The 12,776-nt window shown below is 38.0% G+C and overlaps 1 pseudogene; it reads right to left on the bottom strand.

The window, feature by feature from the left end:
• Positions 1-12,776, bottom strand: part of LOC115419587 (protein-glutamine gamma-glutamyltransferase 5-like) — a 73,152-nt pseudogene that overhangs the window by 28,043 nt on the left and 32,333 nt on the right.

The following is a 12,776-nucleotide window of genomic DNA, read 5'->3' on the forward strand; positions in this document are numbered from 1 at the left end:
CACAAACATTCCTCAGGTAGGTGTGCTTCTACAACTTCTCAGATCCCACATTTTGCCAGTTGTTGCTTCCACTATACAGTTTTACTAATTCAAACATGAAATAGATGCTGAGAAATGAGCGAGCAGAGAGCCACTGGGAGTCAGTATATGACACCAAAGGCCCCCAGAGTTTCTTTCATGGTTATAAGAAATGCAAACAGTGCAAGCATGTAAAAGGAAATCTTAAAGAGATAAATAATAGGAGATTTAACCTCTTGGAATTCCATGGACACCCGTGGAGCGGTGCTGTCGATGGTCACTTCTGCTCCGGTTCCAGTGGTTGCATTTGTGACGCTGTTCCCCATCCTGTCATTGTCCTCTCTTGTCTCGTTTCCATTCCCCATCGCAGATGTATCGGTGGGTCGGTGATTCTCCACCCCCTCTCCTGACTCCACCTCCTCTCTTGCCTCATCTGTCTCTGTATTTGCCACTTCCTCAGGTGTTTCATCTTCATCCGAGTCTTTGGAGAAGTCTCTGGTGATTGCATAATGGAAAACATCCCTTTCCATCTCTGTTCCTGTGAAGGTAATTACAACATGTTGTTTTGTGTTATATAGCCTATATAGATACAGGTACCTGCCTATATGTCATATGTCATATTTGATACTGCAAGTATATAAGGTACTTTATAAAAATGCCCATTGTATCAAATGTGATATAAAAATGTATCATAAACAAAATTATATGGCAAAATGTTTTGCTTGGATTTTTTTAAAAGGTCTAATAAACATCTTGATTTTTTTTTAAAAAATTGAATTTAGAGGCTAGTTTTTGATGGGTCAGGTTTTACAGGCTTAATTAGCCTGAAAGCTTCCAGAAATGGATGTGGTGACTTTATGAACTCCAGGCTGGTGTATTCCCATCAGTAGGACTAAATAGGGGATATCACTGGCTGTAAGGCCTCCCATTAAGCCCAGTTTCATTCATCATCAATAGAAAATATAACAAAATCAGACAAGATCTTAAAAAACTATTTCTCCCCAACTGTGGTTTCTATGTTCCAAGGGAAGATGGGTTCCTCCCTGTTTTTGTTCCCGAAGGACATGCTTTGAGTGTTGTCCTCAGAGAAAGAGTGAGGGGACAGGACATGTGTGTCAGGTGTTAGAGCACTGAGCCAACTGAATGTACTGTCATGCTGTGTTGGGGAGCAGAATAAAGAAGTTTAATAACAGCAACTGTAGCCTGCTTATTACGCACCGCGCTGAGAGACTGGAATGCACTACTACACCAGAAATAAGGGTTACTGTACCAAACTATGCAAAAAAACACAACATTTGTATAATCAAAATGAAGTTCAGCTGAGTAAGCCAACAGAAGGAATATATGAAACAGTGTGTTGAGAATGAAGTCCATCAGCTGAATCGTGTCTGTTTAACCTTCGTTTATCAGATGAACCTACCCTCTCTGTGTTTGTAGGTGTCCGTGATGTCCAGCCTCTTCTTCGATCCCACAGACTTGGTGGAGACACTTTGGCCAACTCTCTTTGAGTCTGTGAACATTTTCCGAGTTGAACCATCACTCCTGACCTGATGGGACACAAAGTATAATGATCTCAGAGAGCATTCACATGGGAGCGTGCATTCTTATATGTATACTAGTGCGTTGACCTGTGGGGAACCACGGGTTCTAGATGTGGTAGTTTTTATGCTGGGAAGAGCTGAGTTTTAAGAAAAGATGTTAGTCTGTATTTTATATAAAAATTGTTTGGTAAATCATTCATTAAAATTTAAATGACAATGAATATATTAGGGACATAGGGACTGAAGTTAGTATATGCATCGTTCCTGTTTTTAACTTCATATCGCCACATGCAGCATGGTACTACGCTTGCCGTCAATCGTCATAGGCATAGCAATATGATTGTAAGGCTATTGTATTCCAAAATGACTAATATCTCCCAAAATATTGGTCCTATCAACTTGCCGAGATATTTAATGTGTCTCAATTTCTCAGAACTGTGCAGATACACACACACACACACACACTCTGAGACCTTACAGTATTATAATATAGATTCACTGCAGCTCTGAACTGTATGTATGTATCATCAGAGCTGGATGTTCCATACATAGGTGCAGACGTTCCCTGCATTATATCCAGTTCTCCTAATATGTTTTTTTTTTTGTTTTTGTTTTTTGTCTCAAACACTGTCATTTTTTACTAAATGGCTTCAAATGATGCCCACCTTATCGTCAGAAGGCCCATAACCCTAACTCTTTTCTGACTAACAGATCTTCTGACTAACAGGCTTTCTGATAATAGGGCGCCTCCCCTTCAAATTCATGAACCGTTGTACTGATGAGCTCATTGAACTCTGTGTACTCACCAGCCAATCAACACAGTCAGCATTAACCTCAGCAAAGACAAATGGGACATCATAATTGAGGTCAGTGTTTCCATTCAGTATGGATTTGACCGATGCTGGACCGCAGCAGTACACACCTACAACACAAGGAAATAAGAATACATTCGTGTATACCTGATACTCTCACTGAGAATTCAAAACAAGTTCAGAATTACATAGTTAATTATGAAAATTATCATTTAGGTGGAAATTAATTATACTTTTAAATTAATTAAAAAAAAACATTTTTTTGGTTTACAGTAAGTGAGGGTAGATACCATCACTGAGCTCCTGTGGTGTTGGATCCACAACTTGCCACCCATCAAATTTTCCATCTTCTGCCAGGTCTGGTCGCGTCATCCACGATTCTACCCACACGTGGAAGTTCCTAAAACACACAACAATGTTCAGATTTATTTTAAAGTAACCAGAGGATTTTTAACACCTGATTAATTTTATTTGCTTTCTACTCCTTTGTGCTTGTACAGCTCAATGGTAAATTGTATGGTTCAGATCCTTTGACTGAAAGTGTCAGTGCAGTCATTTAAAACAGTCATCCACATGTCCATCAGATACATGAAACATTCTACTAGGGTAAAAGAATATGAGTATTATAAACTAGATTATGTTAAATTTTTCAGTTAAAATCCTTTAACCCCTGATGTGTCTGTGGCGAGCATTTTGAATGTAGTTTATTTTAAATATTCATGAAAATTCAACTGTTTACTCAAAACAGATCAGTGAGTAAAACCGACTCACAAAAAAAAATAGACGGTTTGGGCTTTTTTTGTTTTACCTCTGCCAAGGAGGTTATGTTTTTGCTGGCGTTGGTCTGTTTGTCTGTCCGTCTGTCTGTCTGTCTGTCTGTCTGTCTGTCCGTGTGCAAGATAACTCAAAAAGTTATGGATGGATTTGGATGAAAATTTCAGGAAATGCTGATACTGGCACAAGGAACAAATGATTGAATTTTGGCGGTGATTGGGGGGGGCACTGATCTGCCTTGGCGGAGGTCTGTGCTCTCCGAGTGCTTCTAGTTTTACACTGATTTTCTTATGTTTTTTTGTCTTTACTGTTTCCAGTGTTGTGGTGGTTCTCCTTTATACATTTTTTTACTGAGTTTACTGAGTTTTTGACCGTGTAACTGCTTTGCTTTATAGAGTTTTATATATACACTACCAGTCAACAGTTTCAGAACACCCCACTTTTTCCAGTTTTGCATTGAAATTCAAGCAGTTCAAGTCCAATGAACAGCTTGAAATGGTACAAAGGTAAGCAGTGAACTGCAAGAGGTAAAAAAAAAAAAAAAAAAGGTAAGGTTAAACAAAACTGAAAAATAATGTACATTTCAGAATTATACAAAAAGGCGAACAAGAAATGGGTTAACAACTTAAAGCAGTTCTGCAGCAATGGAGGTTGATCAAGCCTTGAAAGTTGGTGCTACCAATTTCTACAGGTGTCCCAACATTTCTTAATTACTTACAACCCCGTACCATACCGTTGTGAGCATTATTTGAACTGTATTGTACTGCAGAAAGTAGTGTGTTACTATAAAAATGGCGAGGACGATGCAGTTAACGATAGAAGAGAGACAGACCATCATAACACTTTAAAATGTAGGTCATTCCTACAGAGAAATTGCCAAGAAAGTCAAGGTGTCAGTAAGTCCAGTTTCCTTCACCATCAAAAGGCACTCAGAAACTGGGGGAAATGCTGACAGGAAGAGGTCTGGCAGACCCAAAGCCACAACAGAATCAGAAGACAAGTTTCTGAGAGTCAACAGCTTGCGTGATAGGTGACTCACAGGACAACAGCTTCAAGCACAGCTCAATAGTGGTCGTAGTAAGCAAGTCTCAGTTTAAAACTGTGAAGAGAAGACTTCCAGTTGCAGGTTTGATCAGTCCATAACACCTTCTTCCTGTCTTCAGTAGTCCACTGGCAGTGTTTTAATGGCCCAGGCAGGCCTCTTTTTCTTATTCTGAAGTCTCAGCAATGGCTTTCTTGTTGCAACTCGACCCCTCAAACCTGCAACTCGAAGTCTTCTCTTCACAGTTGAAACTAAGACTTGCAGCCAGGCCTCCAAAGATATGCTGTGACTTCTGTTAAAGGTCCAATGCACGGATTTCGTAAAAATTGCACAACACTGGTTGAATTTGTTCATCTGAAATGAATTGGGCCATTTTCAAATCGCTACCATTCCCACACGATTTAACCTACATTCTTGCCACCATACGAAAAAAGTGTGTTCCGGCACAAAGAATATGTGTGTGACATTTGTTACTAATATTGTGTACGTTTTTGCACAAAACACGATTGACCAAACCACATACACATAGGGAACAGAATGTTGACAGCTAATTGGCTAAAACTGTCTACACTCTAACTCTGACTGATTTGTGTTTTTTGGAAACTCTGCAAACAACTCTTCATAACTCTCACATTTCTGGGAATACAGTAAAATTTGTACATCAAATTGTTAAAACTCTTTTCTTTTAGAGAGTATTCACATTTTAATCTTTAAATCTTTCATTTTTCTTATCTATAGGCCTCTAAGCGCACAGAGGGCTGATTTTTCTCTGATTCACTCCCATGTTAAATTTCTGTCACTAACATGTTTGACAAACTCCATGTTCCCACAATCATTGCTTATTTTTTTCCCACATATTATACATTGATACGTTCACAAGACTCACCATAAGATTCTCCTGCAAGAATTTTTGATAGGATGTACGGTTATGGATTGACAGCAGTTTGCTTAAGAGGTGGTTTCTTATAGCCCTTTTCCACCAAACTGGTTCCAGGGCTAGTTTGGAGCCAGTGCCTGACTTAGCACCAGTTCTTGTGTTTCCACTGCCCAAGCACCGGCCAAACCGGTTCCAACATGGACACCCATGTCTCCTTCATAAGGTGGAATGTTTATAAACAGGTTTTCATTGACTGTGTGTTTTGTCTTCACAAGTTGTGTGTAGAGAACAGTGGCGGCTGCTCATCTTTCAGAGAGGGGAAGCTCATTGTTGGCTTACATAAAAAAAAAAAGTCAAGTTATTTAAACATAAATTCGGCCCTCCGTTCCTTTTTAACAAAATGGTCAGTGACTTTACCGTACTAAATAAACAAGAAAACATTGAAATTATGTTCAATTGAAACAAGGAAGTACAATGAGCGTGTTTTATTTACAGTGCAAGAAATGAACAAGTAATTTCGTAGTGGTTTCTCTCTCGATTTCACAAGCAGAATGCGCGATGGTATCAAACTGAACTCTGTCAAGTGAAGGAGTAGATCTCAAAGTAGCTGTCAGTCAAAGGGATAGAGCCTTTTGACTGATCCTCCAATCAGCATGTGGAAGCCTGGCTCCGCCCACAGCTCCATTCACCCCCAGAGACGCCGGACGTCCGGGGTCGGGACAACATTGTGGCATTTATCCAATTACCGTCCAGTTTTGAGGCAATGAAAAAAACTGTTTCACTCAGTCCCATACAAGTGCATGGACGCCGGGTGTCTACAGGCAAATGCACTGAGCAGAGATTGTATGAGAAAACAGCACAACGGGAATGTATGAGAAGTGAACAACACTGAGTCCATTGATTTGTGATGAAGCTGATTCTGAACGAACTCACCTGTGAGATGAATGAGTAGTCAATGAAATGTCAACACAACCATACATATTTAACCATTTAATTTTCATAATTTTAGGGGAAGCCGGGCTTCCCTTGCAGTCTATGAGAAATCACCACTGGTAGAGAACCCCCTCCCACACACACACACACACACACATACACACACACACTGCACTGGCAGTTCACATGTTTGGCAAAAAAAAAAAAAAAGCAGCACAGGAATACCTGGATCAGTGTATCTTTTGGTAATTGGATTTTCAGAAACAAAAGAAAAAGTGGTTAATTGATTTTCGTTTTAAAATAGAAGAATTAAAATTGAATTTCAACGTGTTTTTCTTTTTCAGTGTCAAAAGAGATAAACTAAATTTAAAAAATGGATTCATTTTCATTTTCTCTTTCTAATAACAAAAAATAAAGTTACTACCAGACAGAAATGAAAAAAATGGAACAAATATGCCCCCTCCACATTCATGGAGCTAGCATTAGCCTTTTTTTTATGTTAAAGCTATACTGTATGATATTGCATATTTACACTTTTTTTTTTGTAATCTTAAAATGCTCCTAATAAGTTTATGGCAAATTAAAATGTAAAAGAAATCCCCCAGGTTTTGAGACTCAAAAATGTTTAATTCTCATATATTTCTGATAAAAGTCAGACCAATCATTTTATTTGAACCGAATAAAATGATTGGCTGGGCTTCCTGTCTGTCATCCATTGCAGAGTCCTGCGTCAGTTACCGGTGCCTCTGAATCTGACCCATTTCACTTGCACTGCTCCTCCTATCAAGGGGTGTAAATGAATAGGACTCAAACACACGGTGCTGAAGGGAAAAAAATGCATTTATTAACACAAACAGCAACCAAGGGGAACAAATGGAAAAACCTGATTGCAGCAGTCAGAGTCTGGTGAGTGAAGGATGGTAGTAAAGTCTGGGTTATTGTGGGGTGATGAGGCGCAGTGAAGACAATGATCCAGCACTGCACAGCCGCAGACATACACCTTACACCTACATACTCCTAATGATGTGGGTGTGTCTGATTGCTGAGGGAGGGGTCTGCCGCCATGCTGGAGCGGACCACAACACCTTCACCTCTACCTTCGTTTCTCACCCAGCTATAGGTATGACGTAGGAAGGTCCTAAGGCATCCTTACAACGAACATGACAACTGTACGGTCTTCGCACGTCACAAAATCCCGTCATTTTCTCAAGTTGCTCTCGTGATTTGAATGACAGCCATACCAACTTTGTAAGACAGCCATAAGAAACTAATGCTCCCTCCATGAATGTCTACGAACTCCAGATTTTGTACAAACTGGAAGATTTGTACAAACCCATCGTTCATAAGAATCTTTGTGACCTAGACATTAGCGCTCTTTCCTTGAAAATGACAATATCCAGTCTCAGAAAATGAAAAAAACAGGCGTTTTTGGTCCATTTTCCATTTCTGTCAGGTAGTAACTTTATTTTTTGTTATTAGGAAGGGAAAATAAAAAACAATCCATTTTTAAAATTTGGTTTATCTGTTTTGACACTGAAATTCAATTTTAATTCCTCTATTTTAAAATGAAAATCAATTAACCACTAGTTTTTCTTTTGTTACTGAAAAGAAAATACAATTACCAAAAGATACACTGGCCCACCTAGAATTCACATGTTATCACTGTCATTTCATTTACCTTTTCAAACATTTTCATGCATATTATTAACTCTTTAACTGGTCATGTCAGCCCCCCCCCCTTACCCCTTTAACTGGTCATGACAGTGGTCCATCCTCCAGAGTCTATTCCAGGTATCCGCTGGTTAATGATAGTTTTACCTTCCATAACTTAATACCTGCTTATTTTATCCTTTTAAACTAACTGTTGGTAACAAGTGAGAAAATTGAGGAAAACAGGGAAGCCTCTGTGCACTTATTACTGAAAATATTCTCTCATTTCATTAGTTTTTGACCCTCTGCATCAAAATGGAATGACAAACACGGACCAGTGTAAAGCCTCCCCCTAGACTGTATTAATCAGTAAATATGATCAGTGCTGATGGATGTGAGTGTGTCTCACCAGATGCTGTCGTACGATGGGATTTCCATCATTCTGTCCATTGGGTGGTACACATCAATGGTCAGGTTCTCATTGGTGTCATGGGCTGAATTGAAATTAGTTACCACACGGCTGGGGATGCCTAGCAGACGCATAACTGCAAACACACATGTGAGTCTGAATCACTGCATCAGTCTATCATTGGACCAGGCAGGAGGAATTACAAAAAATACACATTTCAGCATCAAATTGACTTGTAATTGTTTGTGTCTGATGCTGTGAGCGGAAATATAAGAAATGAAAAATGTACTCAGATACTGGATAAAAACGCTACAAATGAATTATTATGACTTACTTAACCAATAAACACCCAGCGCTACAATTGTGGTCATTCCAAAATATTTTTTTCTCTATATTTAACTTTTCTTAGGTGATTTATCATTATTTATTATGGCATTATCCTCTGTGTTTTGTATTTTTTTTTCTCAGTGAACTTCAGGTTTTTCCCCATATTTAATTCACTGATTATGTAGATGTTCATTACAGCTCAGAGTATATTTTAGGGTTATTTTATCAAAACATATAAAACCAAGGAAAAAGTGACTTTTTCAGCAAATCTATCAATAACTGAATATAAAGCTAAGTGTGTCCATCCACTGTCAGTAGTCACTTTTCCACTGACCCTCAAAATATGTGAATATAACTTATATAACTATAAAAATCTGCCAAATGGAAAAAAGACAATTTCGCAAAACTCTCATTTTTCGATGAAAAGTTTTAGCGCTTGCAAGAGGTGTTTTTTATTTGGGCATAGCGAAATTGGTATATCATGCAAAACTGCAATGGAAAGACCTTTTTGCACAACCAAAATCACTTGAACAACAAAAAACGGATGTTGATGGATGTTACAACATGCAAAGAAGAAGAGTTTTAAAACAAACATGGCGCGGTATAACCGAATCATGTTTAAATTCAGTATGGGATAGAGGAGTGATGAGCATTCTAGATTCAAAACAACAGATATTTATGTTTGTCGCCATGTTTATGGAATGACTTCTTGTGACATCTCACGATAATAAATAAAACAAATCATCACATTTGTGATTTAATGGAAAAAACATTATGCACTTCTGTTTTTTCAACATTTAGTAAATATTGGTAAAGTTTTGCACATATGTCCAATGGAAAAGCGACTATTAATTCAACTCCATGGGTTTTACTGGTGAATCAATGTTGTAGAAGATGATGGCATTTTCATGTCACTACAGTGCCTCTGAAAGTCCAAATGGGTCATATCTGATGACCATGAAAAGACGTCAAACTGCATTTAGACCAATTATTTACATAGACTGATAGGATTAGAGGATCAACGTGTATTAAACAGTTTAGATCAGTAGATGGTTTAGGTTAAAGGTGGACATTTTTTTGTCTTCATGGGTTAAATACATTATTGCCAATGACATGAGGCGAGGTATTATCATTGATTAGTTTAAAGAGTTGTGTTGTGAAGAAACTTCACCCTCATAAAACAGTTTAATTTTCATGTTTTCAGAGTGTGTATTTGTAGTTTCAGTGTTTAGTACCTACTGCTCATGTCTGTTTAGTGCTGTTTTACATCATGGGAACCAGACATGTCTGACTCCGAGTATTTAGTCCTGGCAGATCAGTCTGGCTCTGCGCCAGTTCACAGCAATTATACCTGTCATTGATTCAGGTGAGTCAACGTGCTGTTTATCTGCTACAGATGTGGTTTGATCTAATAATGAACAAAGCCGATGCTTATACTCTAGCATTGGCTTTGCTCCATGTAGGACCAGTTCTCCCAGAGGCTTAACCCCTGAATGCATCATGAACCTCTACTTCTGTAAGATGCACCTCTGCCTTCATTACTGATGACAACTTAGCACCCTTGTTGCTAGATTTAACAACTTTTCATTGTAACCTAGCAACTTCTATTCAAAAGCTCCAGACCTGAACCACAGAGTCCAGACTTGAGTGACAGAGTCTAGACTTGAACCACAGACTCTAAACCTGAACCACAGAGTCCAGACCTGAACACCATTGAGAATCTTTTGGATGCGGTCAAACTCTCCATCATCAGTGCAAGATCTTGCCAAAAAATGCATCCCACAATCAAAGATAAAGACGGTTCAACAGAATATTGTTTTTGTGTGTGTGTGGGGGGGGGGGTTTCTTGGCTGGGCAATGCGTATTTCCTCATCCACTGAAAGTAATGCCTACAGTTTTTTTCTGATTGCCAGATATGATAAAATAAATTAAAACATTTCCAATGTCCCTGTATGTCAGCGTCATGTTCTATCTGAATCAATCCCCAGTTGAATTTGTGAGGTTGTCAGGTTCTTTCTCTGTGTTAGAGTCTTGTGGTCTTGATGCAGGAGATCAGTCGCCCAATAGAAGTGGGTGGTAAGTCCATATATGACTTCTATCACTGATCAAACGAAGCTATATTGATATCTGTAACCATTTACATGTTATAAACCATCAACATATGGACCATTAGAAGGAAAGGAACATTTTATATATTGAGAAATTTCTCAAACATATGAACAGGCTTTGTAGACATGGTCCCAAGGAAGATACATATAAAATTAGAAATGAATCCGACCAATACTTTCAGAGAAGATGTTTGAAAAAACTGTTAATGAAGACAAAGATGATGAAGAAGACGATTAAGATGATCCTGGTCGTGTCAGAGTGTAGTCACTTTTCCATTGGACAAATGCACAAAACTTTACCGATATTTTCTAAATGTCGATAAAACAGAAGTGTGTAATATTGTTTTTTCCATTAAACTACAAATGTGATGATTTGTTTATTTATTATCACAAGATGTCATGAGAAGTCATTCCATAAACATGGCGACGAATATAAATATCTGTTGTTTTGAAATTTGAAATGCTTGTTACCCCTCTATCCTGTACTAAATTCAAAAATGATTTGGTTTCTTCATGTGGCCACACATACCGCACGCCATGTTTGTTTTAAAACTCTTCTTCTTCAGCTGTTGTAACATCCATCAACATCCGTTTTTTTTGTTCACGTGACTCTAGTTGCACCAAACGGTGTTTCCATTGCAGTTTTGTACAATAAACAAAATTCACTACGCTAAAAAAAAAATACCTCTTACAAGTGCAAAAACTTTTCCTCAAAAAATTAGAGTTTTGGTGAAATTGTCATTTTTCCATTAGGCTAGTTTAGATGTGCAAGTTATATTCACACAATTTGGGGGTCAATGGAATAGCAACTTGTGTCTCAGTGTGTGTTGTTTTAATGCTGTAAATGACCATTTCCTGTCAGCGACATAGACATTGGTATCCAGGCATCATGAAGGGTTCTGAGGACTGATGCTCAATGTGACTATGGGATTTTTTTTACACGCAATGACATCACTAGTTCACAACACTTCACCTGCACCATGACCATACTGTTTATTCTGAGCCTAATATATCTGGTCTTTGGTTACTTTAGGCAGAGCGGTAGAGAAAACAGAGTGGCGACACTTCCATAGACTCCCATTGTAAAAGTGGCGGCTGAAATATGACCTACTTACAGGTTATGGAGGCGCCAGTATTTCCAAACATTGAGTATGGTGGTGTCGGAACACATTCATTTCTATTGCTGCTGATCTAGCAACTCCAGCAGTAAGTTAACTCCTTCCCCGCCAGAGCATTTTCCAGTGAGTTGCTAGCCAGCACCAGCCTTTTTGGTCATATTCACTAATCTTTGAAGGCCCACTGAAAATGTTGTGTTAGGTGTATGTGAACACTGAATACATCAAAAGAAAGAACAGAACTTCAACTTTTAAACACAAAAAACGACTTTATTATATCTTCATTTGTTCATAAGGTATAAATATTTGAATATTGGTCATTTTCAGGAAAAAATTCAATTTTGAGCAAAAAACTAAGAAAATTGCATTTTTTTCAAAGATATTTATTTTCAAGATGAAACTGATTTCCTATTTATATTTTTGACTCTTTATTGTTTATAAACAGTAACACTGTATTCAAAGTCACACAATAAAATAATAAAGAACAACAATAATAATAACAAACAGTTCTAAGCAGGGCTGGGCAAGTTAACGCATTATTACCGCGTTAACGCGTTAATTAAATAACGCTGTCAATTTTTTTTAATCTCCCGTTAATGCCGTTCTGCGTTTCAAGCAAGTCTGAGTTCATTTATACATACAGACTCTTATTTTGAAACTCATGCTTTTATTTTGGCGCTCCACACGCACCACCGGTGCTCTGTGTGAACTGCAGGTAGCTGAGAGGAGAAAAGCCAGCAAACTTTCTGAGTAATGCTGAATCAAACTTTGTTTAACTCCTGCAGAAGCAACGCCTGAATGTATCAATCATTCTGTTGTTTGCTAAATAATTTCACATGCAAACGTACCATTAGAAACATGTTTATGATGTATTTTTGGATGAGTTTATTACAATGTGTTATGAACATGTTTAAGCTAATTCGTTTATGCTAGCAGTCGGAGATGGGTTGCTAATTCTTTATGCAGGCTCATGTTAAGTTTACGTAAATTCATTGGTTGTGTTTAGGTATAATATGCCAGCCTTTGAACTAACCTTTACTTATTTATGATGTGATTGTTGTATTAGCAGTCAATTTAAGTTTATAATAATTACATTTATGCATTCTCCGTGAATATGCATGTCATTAATAGACATGGCTAATTGATTTATTTTGTCTTTATTTTACAGTT

The sequence above is a fragment of the Sphaeramia orbicularis genome, chromosome 5 (genome assembly GCF_902148855.1).
Source record: "Sphaeramia orbicularis chromosome 5, fSphaOr1.1, whole genome shotgun sequence".
NCBI lineage: Eukaryota > Metazoa > Chordata > Actinopteri > Kurtiformes > Apogonidae > Sphaeramia > Sphaeramia orbicularis.